This window comes from Polypterus senegalus, chromosome 11 (genome assembly GCF_016835505.1).
Source record: "Polypterus senegalus isolate Bchr_013 chromosome 11, ASM1683550v1, whole genome shotgun sequence".
Taxonomy (NCBI): Eukaryota; Metazoa; Chordata; class Cladistia; order Polypteriformes; family Polypteridae; genus Polypterus; species Polypterus senegalus.
In genome coordinates, this window is record NC_053164.1 from 12,970,318 (window position 1) to 12,987,944 (window position 17,627).

Here is a 17,627-nt window from a genome sequence, read left to right on the forward strand (position 1 = left end):
TTGTGGATTTTAGGAAGGATGTAGAAGTAACCCATTTTAGAGTTCTCAGGAATAAAACTATTTACATGATCCCTGATGACAAGAGGAAAGCTGCTTACTATCTTTTTTAGTTCCTTCTTGTTGAGATCTGTGGGGTCTTCTTGTTGTTTGTAATAATGCAAAGTATCGGACAATTGTCTTTGTGCCTCCTATATAAAATTTGATGTGTTCATGATGATTGAAGCACTCCCGTTGTCTGCTGGTTTGATAATGATTTCTATATTTTCCCTTAGTTAATGTATGGCTCTCCGCTCCTCCACAGTAATGTTTTCTATTCGATTTTGCTCTCTGTTTGATATCCCTGTTTTCACTCTCTGTCAGAAACAGTCTATATGTTACTGCCAAAACCCGAAATAGGCCAAAGTGGGAAGTGTCCGGACAAATCGGGAAATGGCCAATGTCACTGTAAATTGACCGGCCAATATCCAATCTTTTCCTAGATTTCGGGAGTTGGCCAGCCAGTTGGTGAAATGGCATGGGGCTATCAGCCAAAGTCTGAAGAAAAAAGGCATGAGCAGCGATTTGTTGCAATTGCATCGAGTGTAGCCATGGCCGCTGGTCACTGATTGGGAAGACGCGACAGGTCGTAGTGATTTTTCTTTTGTGCCTATGGATTCCAGTGTGAGCAATTTCTTGTGCAGAATGGAAAATTCCCTTCTGAATTTGCATCAGAATTTTTAAGCATCTTCGCACCTTGAGTCAGCACATCGATTTTCGGCCAGAGCTTTCTTGGCCAGCAAAATGGCTGGCCAAAGTACCATATACACTAGTCATTTCTAGTAATTCAGACTTTGGCCACACCTCTCGGCCAAAATGCAAAATGCCAAGCCAATTCGGGAACTGGCAGAACTTCAGGTTTCGGCTGTAACATCCATCCATCCATCCATCCATCCTCTTCCGCTTATCCGAGGTCGGGTCGCGGAGGCAGCAGCTTAAGCAGAGAGGCCCAGACTTCCTCTCCCCGCCACTTCTTCCAGCTCTTCCGGAGAATCCCATGCGTTCCCAGGCCAGCCGGGAGACATAGTCCCTCCAGCGTGTCCTGGGTCTTCCCCGGGGCCTCCTCCCGGTTGGACGTGCCCGAACACCTCACCAGGGAGGCGCCCAGGAGGCATCCTGATCAGATGCCCGAGCCACCTCATCTGACTCCTCTCGATGCGGAGGAGCAGCGGCTCTACTCTGAGCCCCTCCCGGATGACTGAGCTTCTCACCCTATCTTTAAGGGAAAGCCCAGACACCCTGCGGAGGAAACTCATTTCAGCCGCTTGTATTCGCGATCTCGTTCTTTCGGTCACTACCCATAGCTCATGACCATAGGTGAGGGTAGGAGCGTAGATCGACTGGTAAATTGAGAGCTTTGCCTTACGGCTCAGCTCTTTTCACCACGACAGACCGATGCAGAGCCTGCATCACTGCGGATGCCGCACCGATCCGCCTGTCATCTCACGTCCATTCTTCCCTCACTCGTGAACAAGACCCCGAGATACTTGAACTCCTCCACTTGGGGCAGGATCTCTCCCCCAATCCTGAGAGGGCACTCCACCCTTTTCCGACTGAGGACCATGCTCTCGGATTTAGAGGTGCTGATTCTCATCCCAGCCGCTTCACACTCAGCTGCGAACCGATCCAGAGAGAGCTGAAGATCACGGCCTGATGAAGCAAACAGGACAACATCATCTGCAAAAGGCAGTGACCCAATCCTGAGTCCACCAAACCGACCCCTTCAACACCCTGGTTGCGCTTAGAAATTCTGTCCATAAAAGTTATGAACAGAATCGGTGACAAAGGGCAGCCCTGGCGGAGTCCAACTCTCACTGGAAACGGGCTCGACTTACTGCCGCAATGCGGACCAAGCTCTGACACCGTTGTACAGAGACCTAACAGCTCTTATCAGGGGTCCGTACCCCATACTCCCGAGCACCCCCACAGGATTCCCGAGGGACACGGTGAATGCCTTTTCCAAGTCCACAAAACACATGTAGACCGTCGGCAAACTCCCATGCACCCTCCAGGACTCTGCTAAGGGTGAAGAGCTGGTCCACTGTTCCGCACCAGGACTAAAACCACACTGTTCCTCCTGAATCCGAGGTTCACTATCCACGGACCCTCCTCTCCAGAACCCCTAATAGACTTTTCCAGGGAGGCTGAGGAGTGTGATCCCTCTATAGTTGGAACACACCCTCCGTCCCCTTTTAAAGAGGGGGACCACCACCCCGGTCTGCCAATCCAGAGGCACTGTCCCCGATGTCCATGCGATGTTGCAGAGACGTGTCAACCAAGACAGTCCTACAACATCCAGAGCCTTAAGGAACTCCGGCGATCTCATCCACCCCGGGCCCTGCCACCAAGGAGTTTTTGACCACCTCGGTGACTTCAGTCCCAGAGATGGGAGAGCCCACCTCAGAGTCCCCAGGCTCTGCTTCCTCATTGGAAGGCATGTTAGTGGGATTGAGGAGGTCTTCAAGTACTGGTCCCACCGACCCTAACGCCCGAAGTCGAGGTCAGCAGCGCACCATCCCCACCATATACGGTGTTGACACTGCACTGCTTCCCTCCTGAGACGCCGGACGGTGGACCAGAATCTCCTCGGCCGTCCAAAGTCATTCTCCATGGCCTCCAAACTCCTCCCATGCCCGAGTTTTGCCTCAGCAACAACCGCCGCTGCTCCGCTTGGCCTGCCGGTACCTATCAGCTGCCTCCAGAGACCCACAGGACAAAAAGTCCTATAGGACTCCTTCTTCAGCTTGACGGCATCCTCACCGCCGTGTCCACCAACGGGTTCGGGATTGCCGCCACGACAGGCACCGACCACCTTGCGCCACAGCCCGTCAGCCGCCTCAACAATAGAGGCACGGAACATGGCCCATTCGACTCAATGTCCCCACCTCCCTCGGGACGGGTTGAAGTTCTGCCGGAGGTGGGAGTTGAAGCTACTTCTGACAGGGGACTCTGCCAGCCCTCCCAGCAGACCCTCACAACACGCTTGGGCCTACCAGGTCTGACCGCATCTTCCCCACCATCGAAGCCAACTCACCACCAGGTGGTGATCAGTTGACAGCTCCGCCCCTCTCTTCACCCGAGTGTCCAAGACATATGGCGCAAGTCCACGACACGACCACAAAGTCGATCATCGACCTGAGGCCTAGGGTGTCCTGGTGCCAAGTGCACATATGAACACCCTTATGCTTGAACATGGTGTTCGTTATGGACAATCCGTGACGAGCACAGAAGTCCAATAACAAAACACCGCTGGGTTCAGATCGGGGCCATTCCTCCCAATCACGCCCTTCCAGGTCTCACTGTCATTGCCCACGTGAGCATTGAAGTCTCCCAGCAAAACGAGGGAATCCCCAGAAGGTATGCCCTCTAGCAACCCTCCAGAGACTCCAAAAGGGTGGATACTCCAAACTGCTGTTGGTGCATACGCACAAACAACAGTCAGGACCCTTCCCCACCCGGCGGAGGGAGGCCACCCTCTCGCCCACCGGGTAAACCCCAATGCACAGGCTCCAGTCGGGGCAATAAGTATGCCCACACCTGCTGGCCTCTCACCGGGGCAACTCCAGAGTGGTAGAGAGTCCAGTCCCTCTCAAGAAGATTGGTTCCAGAGTCCAAGCTGTGCGCCGAGGTGAGTCCGACTATATCTAGCCGAACCTCTCGACCTCGCACTAGCTCAGGCTCCTTCCCCTTCAGAGAGGTGACATTCCACGCCCCAAGAGCCAGTTTCTGTAGCCGAGGATCAGACCGCCAAGGTCCCCGCCTTCGGCCACCACCCAACTCACACTGCACCCAACCTCCTTGGCCCCTCCCATAGGTGGTGAGCCCATGGGGAGGAGGACCCACGTTACCTCTTCGGGCTGTGCCCGGCCGAGCCCCATGGGTGCAGGCCCGCCACCAGGCGCCGCCATGAGCCCCACCTCCAGGCCTGGCTCCAGAGGGGCCCGTGACCCGCCCGGCAAGGGAAAACGTCGTCCAAGGTTTTTATTCTTCATTAGAGGTTTATTGAACCTCTCTTTGTCTCATCCCTCACCTAGGACCAGTTTGCCTTGGTGGTTCTACCAGGCATAAAGCCCCGGACAACATAGCTCCTAGGATCATTGGGACACGCAAACCCCTCCACCACGATAAGGTGACGGTTCAAGGAGGAGCGGTTTCGGCTGTAACATATATAATTTAATAGGGTGGAGTTTCTGCCAGCTTCTTGTGTCCGTGTGGATTTATTGGTGGGGCTATTGTAACTGCTTGTTGTGTCATCGTTTTCTTGCATGTCCCTGTAGTGGCCCACTTCAACAGCCATGGACACTGTGAGAGGGACTTTAAACTCACAGTGCTTATGGGCAACTTCAAAGCACAGCAAGAGAGAAAAGAATGGGAAGTCAAACTCATGTTAAAATTTAATACATTACAACATGGTTTGAACTGAGACAACAGTTTTATGGCCAGATATGAGGATTGTTTGCATCTCTCGGGCTGACACAGACAAACTGACCACAGATACACATTGTATTGGAAAACTCATCAGAAACTTCCAAAGAGTTTGTTGGACAGTTATATTATCCAAAGATCTTGACCATACATTGGTCTTCTCTCTTGCTAAATGAACCTTAGCTTGAAGAGGTCTATTAATATTTTACATTTAAGATGTCTCACTTAAAGATTTACCAGTGTTGTTACTTGTCCTAGTGTGTATATAAACACAGGGAACGCCAGTTTCTGTATTTCATCCTGCCTTGAGAAGGGGCCTGTGTTGTAATCTTTTTAGTTAGCCAATAAAAGGTGTCATTTTGCTTGTCTTCTCACTACGTGGAACTTGGAGAGAGAGAAAAAACCCATAGTCATCAAAAAAGGCATCTAATCAATCACCTACTTTATTCATTCATAAAATCGGGGCAAAGTTTGTTTCAAAATTTCTCCTACATCCCAACAATTTGTGCTTTGGTTTGGTTGGTGATTCGGAACTTGTCCATTCTGTTTGAGTGAATCATAAAATAGAATGGTGCCCCGTCAAACACTGAGATCTGCCTTTGGTGAACTGGCACAACTGCAAATTAAAAGCTTAAAAACGTACAAAATATGTCCAAAACAGTTGAGAAACCCAGCCACAGGGGATGTACAAACCAGTGTGTTTCTTCGTGCTGGTCCCAAGCCCAGATAAATGGGGAGGGTTACATCAGGAAGGGCATCGGCTCTGAGCCCTTTCTTATTTGCAGTGGTGGTGGAAAGGTTGACAGACGAGATTAGACAGGAGTCCCCATGGACTATGATGTTTGCTGATGACATTGTGATCTGTAGAGATAGTAGGGAGAAGGTTGAGGAGACCTTGGAGAGGTGGAGATCTGCTCTAGAGAGGAGAGGAATGAAGGTCAGTAGGAACAAATCAGAATACATGTGTGTGAATGAGAGGGACGTCAGTGGAATGGTGAGGTTGCAAGGAGTAGAGTTGGCGAAGGTGGATGAGTTTAAATACTTGATCAACGTACAGAGTAACAGGGAATGTGGAAGAGAAGTGAAGAAGAGAGTGCAGGCTGGGTGGAATGGGTGGAGAAGAGTGTCAGGAGTGAACTGTTACAGACGGCTATTAGCAAGTGTGAGTGGGAAGGTCTACAGGACGGTGGTGAGACCAGCTATGTTATATGGGTTGGAGACGGTGGCACTGACCAGAAAGCAGGAGACAGAGCTGCAGGTGGCAGAGTTTAAGATACTAAGATTTGCATTGAGTGTGATGAGGATGGACAGGATTAGAAAAAAGGACATTAGAGGGTCAACTAAAGTTGGACAGTTGGGAGATTAAGTTAGAGAGGCGAGATTGTGCTGGTTTGGAAATGTGCAGTGGAGAGATGCTGGGTACATTGGGAGAAGGATGCTAAGGATAGAGTTGCCAAGGAAGAGGAAAAGAGGAAGGCCTAAGAGAAGGTTTATGGATATGATGAGAGAGGACATGCAGGTGATGGGGGTAACAGAACAAGATGCAGAGGACAGAAAGATGTGGAAGAAGACGATCAGCTGTGGTGACCCCTAATGGGAGCAGCCGAAAGAAGAAGAAGATGTCCAAAACAGTTGAGAAGTTTTGATTCATGCTTTATTTTCCAGTGGCACCTTATGTCTCATTTCCTCCATTGTAAAGTACCAGTATAGACAAGATATATGTGGTTTATAATGAATAGAAAACACTTAACTTTAGAATATAATTTTGCGAGTTTGTGAAAAAATTACTTTGACTACAAAAATACCAAACTTATCCTTCAAGATTATTTTACCAGTGATCTTTCTGCAGTTTAAAGATGGGGTATAAACCAACCAGATGTTGTGCAAAATAAATCATAAACTTTAACTTTGTCTTCTTAAGCAATGCTATTTTCAGTTTTTCCATCATATGTTCATTGCTCATATGCTGCCTTGTGTGAAGTGGTGCCAGGGTAGGCTAAAGCCCCCTGAAATTCTTAACTACATTAAGAAGAACTGGTAATATAATGTAGGATATGAACAGATTTCAAAACTAGAGGCTGAACAAATGAGGAAGATTTTTGAAAAGAAAAAGAAGAAAGTGACAAATGTATGGATTTTTATCCAGAAGAAGCATTCAACAAATTGGAAAGAAGATTGTAAAAGAAAGATTGTATTAAGTTACATCATGACAAGTATAAGGAATCTTGGAAAATGCAAAATATAATAGTAATAATGAGAGAAGCCAAAGTGAAACAGTTAAGAGTGAAGGGTGTGATGAGTACTTAATGTGAAGATGTTAGAAGGAATCAGAAAGTTGAACTGGATCTAAATTTCCTTTTCATTTCAGTGGAAATTTTTGGGTAAACCTAAAATAAAAACAAAAACACTAAAAGCATGTATTCAGTTGATGTTTTATTGGCTTTAACCTTTTTGGAAAGTACAGTATTTACGTTGTCAGGTAAATAGAGGCAAAAATAAAATGTGCTACAGAACTCATGACCCTATAAATCAAATGAGCTAGCTGGACTGAAAGTTGTCTCAAACTTTTTATGTTCTTACAGTTTGAAATGTTAGGAATATAAATTCATGGATGAATGTAATAATTCCATAAGGTGGCCTACATGTACAGACGTGGACATATTTGTTGATACCCTTTCATGAAAAAGAAGAACTCACGATTGTCTGTTGTCACACACACATGTTTAGGGAACAACTAAAGAGCTAGAATAAATGTAATTCCACGCCTGACCAGGGGGCGGTGAAGTGCACTGATTCTCACTCTCAATTCCTTGCAGACCCTTTTTAAAAGCAGCCATCTTAAGGCAGAAGTCAGTTCTGTTTTGGACTCAGTCGTGTGAACATGTCTGTTCTATTTAATCAATTTTGCATATGAGTGGCTGTTCCAAACATTTCCAATGACTCTTTGTCGTTCTTGTGACACTGTGAAATAACATGAAACTCTATATACTGATTAAATGTGGCAAAGGGAGTCTGTGCAACCATCTGGAGATTGTAGTGCAGGAGCTGGAGGCGTGAGTGACTTCGGCCAACGGGTATCAGGGTTCCTGAGCCAGAGCAGCAGAGACAGGAGTTGCCAGAAGATGAACTGCAGTCTGCCTGGCCATTGAAGGGTTAGCGCTCTCAGAGATTAAGTCATCACTCTTGGATCAAGAGCTGGGGTATGCTTCATTGGACACTGGATATTCAACAAGAACATTTGTAGAGATACCACTGAAGGAACTTGAATGGAGTTTAACTTTACTTTTTTTGCACTATTTTTATGAATTTGGATTTATGGAATATGTGATTGCACTTTGGGCACTTTTTGATTTAGCAAACATGTACTATGCCCTTTTTGCCAATTTGAACCTGGTTGTCATCTCTCACTCACCACTGTGCCCAATCTTGGTTTACAAACTACTAGAGGGTCAACCCTTCACCATGAGTGTCAGTCATTTCCTGGCACGTTGAGCCCTAACATTTGGTTGAATTGAAATGAGAACCAGCTGTTGTTACCTGACAACAACTCCTGTACCATTTGTTCCCTTAAAGGTAGCACAGTAATCGGGGTCACTATCATGCTTAAAGGTGAACCGTCACCCCAGTCTGAGGCAGAGTGCACTCTGTAGTGTGTTTTCATTAATGACTATTCTGTATTTAGTTGCATCCATCCTTCCCACAGTTCTGACAAGTCTCCTTGTTCAAGTGTTCAGCTCTTACTTTCTTGAAGCTGCTAAGAGATATTTAAGGCACCTGGGAATTGGTCTGCTGCCCAGCATGGATCTGACTGTACAGGTGAGTGATCTCGGGGTAGTACAGTGTGAAGTGGTCCCTGTTGATGGTGATGGGAATCGAGTAGCACTGCTTCCCACACATATAGAGAAAGTACCCCAGCCTAAAACTTGACTGGAAGCCCTGATCCTCAGGTCAGGAGGTGTGAAAATAAAGGAACTCAGAGAAAAGGGGTTCCTATGGTATGGCGGGTCCACAGCTCTTGTCTTAAGCCACTTTTAAATAAATAATCACCGCGCTCGCAGCTTAGCAAGGGTGCATGGTAGTGTGGCTGAAGCAGTTCCCATGTGGATTCGTCCTGAGGAACGTTTCTCACCTAAGTGTACAGGTGAGAGACGGTCCGCTCCGTAATTGTTCCTGGGAACTGTTGATAGCCACAGCTACCACATCCATTATAAATAGAAGCCCGAGACGGTTAAGGGGGAAAAAAGAAAAAAAGAAGAGAATGGAGGTTGTGGAGGAAAAGTAGGAAGCAGTGAGGAAAGAGAGAAAGTCGGTGCGGGAGAACAAGCGAGCGAGAGCAGGCTCGCAGCAGCTGACTAGGTAGCCTGGGTGTTTGGGCGACACCCAGGGGAGTAGTAGTTGTGGTCGCTCCTGCAGAGTTTACTTTGAAGGGCAGGAGTGACCGGAAGGCGGAGGATTCTCCATGTAAGGCCGCAGAAGGCAGCAGGAGTCACGACTTGGGACGTGGTGTCCCCAGCATGAGAGCTTTGGTCATTGCGGAATCCCAAGTCACTGTTCAGTGGTGCCTACCAGAGCCAGGGATCAGTAAGGCGACCGACCAGTTTGCGGGAAGAGAGAAGGCCAGCTGCAGGTAGAGCGACTCCCCTGTTGAGGAGCCCAGATAGGAGGAGTAGGGGAGTTGCCACAGGAAAGAAGACACCGGGCTTTGTTGTTTTAAAAGATTGCTTCCTGTGCTATTTTAACCTCGTTGTTTTTAAGAAGACTTTTTTCTATTGCTTTTAACCTCCACATTTTCACTTGCTTTTATTGGATTATTTATTTATTGACTTTTGAAATACTGCACTCTTTATTTGAACACTTTGTTTTGTTGATTGTTTTTAAATAAAAGCACTTGACACTTTTGCACCATCCCCTTGCTATGTTGTTACCTCACTGCTAAGCTCATCAGTGACATTACCGACGGTGACGGGTTGAAGGGCTCCTAGACAGCAGATGGGAGCATGGAGCAAACCCGCATCATCACAGTTCCAGACGAATGTAAAGGAAACCAAGTAACCGCAGTTCTTACAATTGTGTCGCATATTGTGACTATTTGTTTGCTGTCTGAAAGTCCTATCCAAAAGATGATATTTAAAAAGAAGCATTGCTCAGGTACAGAATGAAAAGGAGAAATTTTAGTGATGCAGCTGTCCAAGTTGTTGTGACTCCAACAGTGACTGGTAACATTTCCACACTGAAGGAGAATAAAAAAGTACAGACAGAGAGAAGCCCCTCTATCACTGCTAGAAGATCTTGGGCTGTGTAGATACCACAAAGTAAAACGGGTAGCAAGGCTAAAAAGTAAGGCATGCCCAACAGTCATACTGCTACATCTCAAGAGGCATATGACCCAGTAGTCCCACCCTCCATTACCATAAGGACCAATCATAGTCAAGTTGGAGGAGGACAACCCAACGAATAGAAGTTACAAGAAGGGCCTCACCAAGCAATGTCAAATTTCCCCCCGTTTTAGAAAGCAGAGAGGGATACATTCACTTTTAGGACGGCATTGTTATGAATGTCAAAGGGAGTGACATGTGTGGAAGCACTGCCCTTATAAAAAAACATAAAAACATTTCAACAGTCTACTTTCATGCAAGAACTGAGAGAGACACTGGGCTGGTCCAAAGGCATTAATTATGCAATGGCAGCTGGTAGTGTTTTCTCTCTTCTTGACAGGGGAGGTAAACACTGAAACTCACAGTTCTTTATGGAGCAGACTTACCCCCATGCAGGACTGGATGCTGTGCCCAATAAGGCTCAACTGAGGCGGGGGATATTTAGGTGCCAAGTTGGGTGCACAGGCATCTCGGCCAGGTTGGTTGAGGGTGCCTTTCCTGGCTGGGAGGTCATAGTGGATGGACAAAGGGTAAATTTTCTATCCAAACAATACAATAGATGGTAGTGCTCTTTAACCACGGACACAGTATGGACATCCACAGAGATCCATTGGATTCGTAGTCCTGAGGGATAACACCCTCTGAGTTCTTGGGTACCACCAGAGGGCACTGCAGAGAGAAGAACTTCTTATCTTTGTGGGACCAGGAAGTGCTTCTGTGATTCTGTGTTATGGCGCCAGGTTCAACATAAAAGGATGCTGTTCAGACTCCGCCAGAATTTAGAAGGTGACACTCACCTCGGGGACTGCAAGGAGGGGAAGGAACGTTATATATACGATGGCTATAAAAGCAGTTCTTGTCCAATCATAAAGGTACTGTGTTAATAAACAAAAATGGTTTGGAGGTTGATTGTGCCCCCTACTGTTTACACCGACTACCAAAAATTTGAACATAAGCATTATACCTATGATAATTTTCTTGTATTTTATACTTAAATTTTGTCAAATTTATGGTTTATTTATGGGTTCCTGTTACCAGATTGCACATAACAAAGTCTTTTCTTCTTGGCTGTGTGACTGAGCCATGCAAAGGACTGGTGTACCAGTATACATGTGCTTCTTTCCAGGTTAGGTTGCGTTAGGTTACTCATTACTTTAAAAAGTATTCAAAATACTGTACTTAATGCACATTACTTTTGTCATGTTACCACACTGCTCTCGAGTTTATGTTGTTCAGCTTAGCTCAGTATGTTCAGCTCATCAACACAAATTTACTGATTTCTGAAATATTGAGACAGATTATTTCAGCCAGAAAAAGGAATAATATGATTGCCAGAACATTTGACTCTGAAAAGTTATTTTATGGACACTTTAACTGTGGTTGCTGAAAATGTGGGTGAAGCAAATACATGCGTAGGCTGAAAGAATACAACGGACATGCACAGATTACAAAATCATGAACAGTAACCCAGTTAAAGGTTTACATGGCCACATAATCAGGATGTTCTGATTATGGAGAACAGCCAGTCCAGAGCAGCTGCACGATCAGAACACCGCTATAGTAATAGCAATAGTACTTAATTTACTTCACGGAAATCTTTTCCATAGTTCCATAACCAACACATGTTCTGTTTAGCTTATTCACCACACATACCAGATCAGCATTCAATGGAAAGTATTAAAGCAATGAAAAAAAAAATATATTTACACATTACCAGTCAAGAGGAATATTTTAAACATAACTTCCAAAAAAACAAGTACATTATGCAAGTAAAACAAAAAAGATGCCTTTGCTAAAGATAACCCGTTTATCCCAATATATTAAAATTTGGTTTACTGTCCTTAAAGTTCAAGATGACAATGAAATGCCAGAAGAACAACAGAGTAAAGAGCCACCTGATGCCAATAGTATAAACGTTCTGCCCTATCAGTTCATAGGTTGATCGCTCAAGATCAATGACAAAACGTTTGTCTTCAGAGACACATCTCAGTTGTAACCTTGGGAAAAAAAGAAACCTTCCTCTAGCAGGTTGCACCCGTAGTGGATTCTTGGTGCTAACATGCTGTTGATCCTCACTTCACTGCTCGATGTCCTTCTCTCTCTTTCTTCCTTTCCAGATTTAATCCACTTTAGGTTAGTTGTCCTGTCCATGCTGTGTCTTCTCTTTAAAGGCGCAGTCTCCATTTTCCAGTGAACCCACAGCAACCTCTTTCCTATGGAATACATGAAAGAAAGTAAAACTAGCAATGGGCCAATGGTACATGTAGCACCTGTTACTGGGTTATTCATGGAGAAATCCTTCTCTGTTAATTAGGTTTCTGAGAGGCCAATAACCGGATTTCTTTAATTTAGAATAAAGGTTTACATGACATTTTAGAAATCTAGTTTTGGTGAATAATTGACTTATTGAAGCTCATTTAAATACGTTAATTTATTTGAGACCCCTGCCCCTTTCCCCTCATTGCTGTAATTGCTGCTTTCTCCTGTTAACATCTGATCATTTCCGATCATAAGTGTGCACCACCTTTTCTTCGTAAGAGACAGAGAAAGGCAGCTGACATGGGTGTACTCTGACACCTCCAACTTGTCCCTGTCTTTATGTGTGGAGCTGCAGTGTTTCATGAAAATCAAAATCGTACCTGTGCCAAAAAATGGATGTTTCCTGTCTGAATGACTATTGATCCAATGCATTCATGTTTGTGATGATGAATAGTGTGGAGAAACTGGTCATAATTTATATTAACCATAAGATCCCTGCTACCCTGGATCTACTACAGTTTATCTACCAGCATAACAGATCTGTGGATGATGGGCCATCTGGGAAGGGAAAACACCTACAGTGTGTCAGGATGCTGTTCATCATCTATAGCATTGCCGTTAATATCATTCTGCCCTCCAGTCTGGAGATGACGTTCAGAGACCGTGGTCTGAGCAGATCCATCTGTGGCTTTGTCTTTGATGACTATGAAGTTGATTCACATCACTACAGAATGTAGAAATAGGCAACACAGTCATCAAGGTCACTAATGACACCTTTGTGATTGGCCTTATTAGAGATAATGATGAGACGACATACACGAGAGAGGTAACAGACCTGAATGTAAGGTGCCTAAACAACAACCTCTTCCTGAATATCAACAAAGCAAAGTCAGTGTTGACTTCAGAAAGAACAAAGGCAATCACACTCAGCTCCGTACAGTTAGCAGATTCATGGTTCCTAGGTGTCCACATAACCGACCGCCTCTTGTTGTGTGTCAACACCACCTGCATCATCAAAAAGGCTCAAAATAGGCACTTTTTCCTGGGGAGGCTAAGGAGTTTTGGGGTGGGATGCACAATACTAGTGAACCTGTACTGTTTCACTATTGAATGCATCCTGACCGGATGCATTACGGTGTGGTTTAGTAATCAGACTTACCAGCATCAGATATTCCTACAAAGGACTGTACTTGCAGATTTTATTATGATTGAGGTTCCACAGCTTCATACAATCTACTCCACCGAATGTTTGAGGAAAACTGAATCCATCATATGTGATGAAAGCCATCCAGCTACCCTGTTTTCACTTCTGCCTTTTGGTAAATGCAACCAGAGCCTCACAACTCGCTCCATTTGTTTCAGGGACAGCTTCTTCTCCAGGCTATAACGTCGCTGTCCTCACAGAATCCTGATCTTACATGTCAATGTATAATTGTACTGTACATTACTAGTGGGCTGCCATCTACTTTATATTTTCTTTTCTCCAAACTGTTTAATACACATTTTTTCCTCTAGGTATGTAACACCATTCTTCTGCTACTCTTTATTTACTGTAATTCTCCTATTCTTATTTATTTATTTATCTTATTGTCTGTACATACTTTTCTGCATCCCATCCCCCTCCCATGCGCCACAACTGTGGATCAACAATTTTAGTTTGCCTTTGCAGTGTATGTGACAATAAACATCTCTAATCTAATTTAATCCAATATAATTCTTGTTTGCCATACGTAGGCTATTATTTACTGTCCCATATTAAAAAAAGGAATGTTAATTATTGCTGTTCATCCCAGTGTCATCCAGTCCAATGGTTTCTCTTATCAGTGCTGTGCTGATGATCCACAGCTCTACATGTCATTCTGTCTTGAGGAACACACTGTATCAGCTATAATTTCTGCACGTCTCACTGATATTGTTACCTTGATTAAGGAATGCCATCTCCAGCTCAATTTGGCAAAGACAGACCTTCTTTTTAGCCCACCTCGTCTGTCTGTTCATCACTGCATCTCTGTTCATAGAGGTGCTGTTTAGACCAATGGTTTATGACCTTTATACACTTGGGAACCAGTGAAAATAGGAGAATAATTTCAGGTGCCACTAAGGCTGAAATAAAAAAAATAAACTTTATATAGCATTTTGTGTATTAGTTTTTAAATATCTTTCTTGTTCTTCTTCTTTTTTCGTTTGCTCCCGTTAGGGTTTTCCACAGCTGAACATCTTCTTCCATATCTTTCTGTCCTCTCCATCTTGTTCTGTCACCCCGATCACCTGCAGGTCCTCTCTCACCACATCCATAAACCCCCTCTTAGGCCTTCATCTTTTCCTGTTACCTGGCAGCTCTGTCCTTAGCATCCTTCTCCCAATATACCCAGGAACACTCCAGTGCACATGTCCAATTCAGTGTAATCTCACCTCTCTGACTTTGTCTCCCAACTATCAAACCTGATCTGACCCTTTAATGTCCTCATTTCTAATCCCTTCCATCCTCGTCACACCCAATGCAAATCTTAACATCTTTTAACTCTGTCACCTCCATCTCTGTCTCCTGCTTTCTGGTCAGCACCACCGTCTCTAACCCATATAACATAGCTGGTGTCACTACCATCCTGTGACCGTCCCTTTCACTCTTGCTGGAACCCGTCTGTCACAAATCAATCCTGACATTCTTCTCCACCCATTCCACCCAGCCTTCACTCTCTTTTTCACCTCTCTTCCACTATCCCTATTACTCTGTATTGTTGATCCCAAGTATTTAAACTCATCCACTTTCGCCAACTCTACACCCTGCATCCTCACCATTCCACTGACCTTCCTCTCAATTATACACATGTATTCAGTCTAGTTCCTAATGAACTTCATTCTTCTCCTCTCTAGAGCATATTTCCATCTCTCCAAGATCTCCTCAACCTGCTCCCTACTAATGCTACAGATCAAAATGTCTTCAGCAAATATCATAGTCCACAGGGACTCCTCTCTAATCTCGTATGTCAGCCTGTCCATCACCATTGCAAATAAGAAAGGGCTCAGAGCAGATCCCTGATGTAATCCCACCTCCACCTTGAATATATCCATCGCTCCTACCGCAGACCTCACCACTGTCACACATCCCTCGTATATATCCTGTACAACTCTTATGTACTTCTATGCCACTCCCGACTTCCTCATACAATACCACAAGTCCTCTCGAGGAACCCTGTCATATGCTTTCTCCAGGTCCACAAAGATGCAATTCAAATCCTTTTGGTCTTCTCTATACTTCTCCATCAACATCCTCAGCGGAAACATCGCATCTGTGGTGGTCTTTCTTGGTATGAAACCATACTGCTGCTCACTAATCGTCACTTCACTTCAAAACCAAGCTTCCACTACTCATTCCCATAACTTCATGCTATGGCTCATCAATTTTATCCCCTTGTAGTTACTAAAGTTCTGCACATCCCCCTTATTCTTAACTATCGGCACCAGTATACTTCTTCTCCACTCCTCAGGCATCCTCTCACTTTACAAGATTCCATTAAACAATCCAGTTAAAAACTCCACTTCCATCTCTCCTAAACATTTCCATGCTTCCACAGGTATATCACCTGGACCAATGGCCTTTACATTTTTCATCCTCTTCATAGCTGTGCTTAGTTCCTATTTGCTAATATGCTGCTGTTCCTGATTTACTATCTCCAAATCATCCAACCTCTTGTCTCTCTCTCTCGTTCTCTTCATTCATCAGCCACTTAAACTACTGTTTCGATCTGCTCAACACACTCTCCTCATTTGTATGTTTCCATCTTTATCCTTTATCACCCTAACCTGCTGCACATCTTTTGCAGCTTAGTCCCTCTGTTTATCCCACCGGTCCTTTTCTCCCTCCTTAGTGTCCAACCTCTCATACAACTCATCATACACATTTTCTTTAGCCTTCGCCACCTCTCTCTTCACCTTTTGCCTTATTTCCTTGTACTCTTGTCTACTTTCTGCATCTCTCTGAGTATTCCAAGTTCTTCTTCACCATCCTCCTCCTCTTTATACTCTCCTGTACTTCCCATTCCACCACCAAGTTTCCTTTTCCTCCTTCCTCTGTCCAGATGTCATGCCAAGAACCCTTCTTGCTTTCACCCTTACTACATCTAGTTTGATTGCCCAAATGTCTGGTAACTCTTCACTGCCATCCACTTGCTGTCTCACCTCCTCCCTAAACTCAATCTTGCAGTGTTTGTTTTTCAACTTCCACCATTTGTTCCTTGGCTCTGCCCTCACTCTCTTCCTCTTCTTAATCTCCAACGTCATCATACAGACCACCATCCTATGCTGCTTAACTAAACTTTCCCCTGCTGCCACTTTGCAGTCTTCAATCTGCTACAGATTAACTCTTCTACATAGGATGTAATCTACCTACGTGCATCTTCCTCCACTGTTGTATGTCATCCTATGTTCCTACCTCTTCTTAAAATACGTATTCACCACAGCCGTGTGCGTCTTTTTGGCAAAATCCACTATCATCTGACCTTCATCATTCCTCTCCTCTACACCATATGTACCCATCACCTCCTCTTCTCCTCTGTTCCCTTCACCAACATGTCCATTGAAATCCGCTCGATTCACAACTTTCTGTCCCTGGGGTACACTGTCCATCATTTCATCCAACTCAATCCAGAAATATTCTTTCTCATCCATAATACATCCACCTTGTGTGGCATATGCACTAACAACATTCATCATCACAACTCCAATTTCCAGCTTCATAATCTTCACTCTGTCTGACACTCTTTACACTACCAGAACACTTTTGACATATTGGTCTTTCAAAATAACTCTAAACCATTTCTCCTCCCATCCACACCATGGTGGAACAATTTGAATCCACCTCCGATCCACCTGGTCTTACTCCCCTTCCATTTAGTCTTAGGCACCCACAATATATTAACCTTCCTTCTCCCCATTATATTTGCTAACTTTCTCCCCTTACCAATCATACTGCCAGCATTCAAAGTTCCTAACTTCAGTTCCACTCTCTTTACCTTCCTCCTCTCCTTCTGCCTCGGGACATGTCTTCTCCCTCTTTTTCTCCTTCTTCGGCAAACAGTAGCCTAACTTCCATCAGCACCATGTTGGTTAACAGTACTGGTGGTGGTTGTTGTTAACCCGAAACTCAACCAATCTGGTATAGAATATTTTATTGTTGTCCGCTTATTTATTTGGTAAAATTTTACACTGGATGTCCTTCCTGATGTTACCCTCCCCATTTATCCGGGCTTGGGACCGGCACAAAGAAACACACTGGTCTGTGCATTCCCTGTGGCTGGGTTACCTAACCTAACCTATTAATATATAAAAAAAATCTGAAATTTAATATTGATAAATATAAATGAATGAATTCATCAAATGAACATATATATAAAAAAGTATGATTTGAAACTTACCTTAATCATCTGCTGAAAATTCAATAATAATTTTCCCAAACATACCAAAAACAAGAGTCTTTAAAATAATCAGTAAGAAAAGCGTATTTTTATCTTTCATTGTTTTAGTTGTTCTGAA

General features: G+C 44.5%; 1 long non-coding RNA gene across 1 annotated transcript; it reads right to left on the reverse strand.

The window, feature by feature from the left end:
* Positions 1–11,181: 11,181 nt before the first annotated feature.
* Positions 11,182–17,357, reverse strand: LOC120538674. Its single transcript, XR_005635498.1, has 2 exons — positions 17,108–17,357; positions 11,182–14,198 (listed from the first exon to the last, which is right to left on the reverse strand). It is a non-coding gene; the product is annotated as an uncharacterized LOC120538674 (long non-coding RNA).
* Between the last annotated feature and the right edge of the window lie 270 nt (positions 17,358–17,627).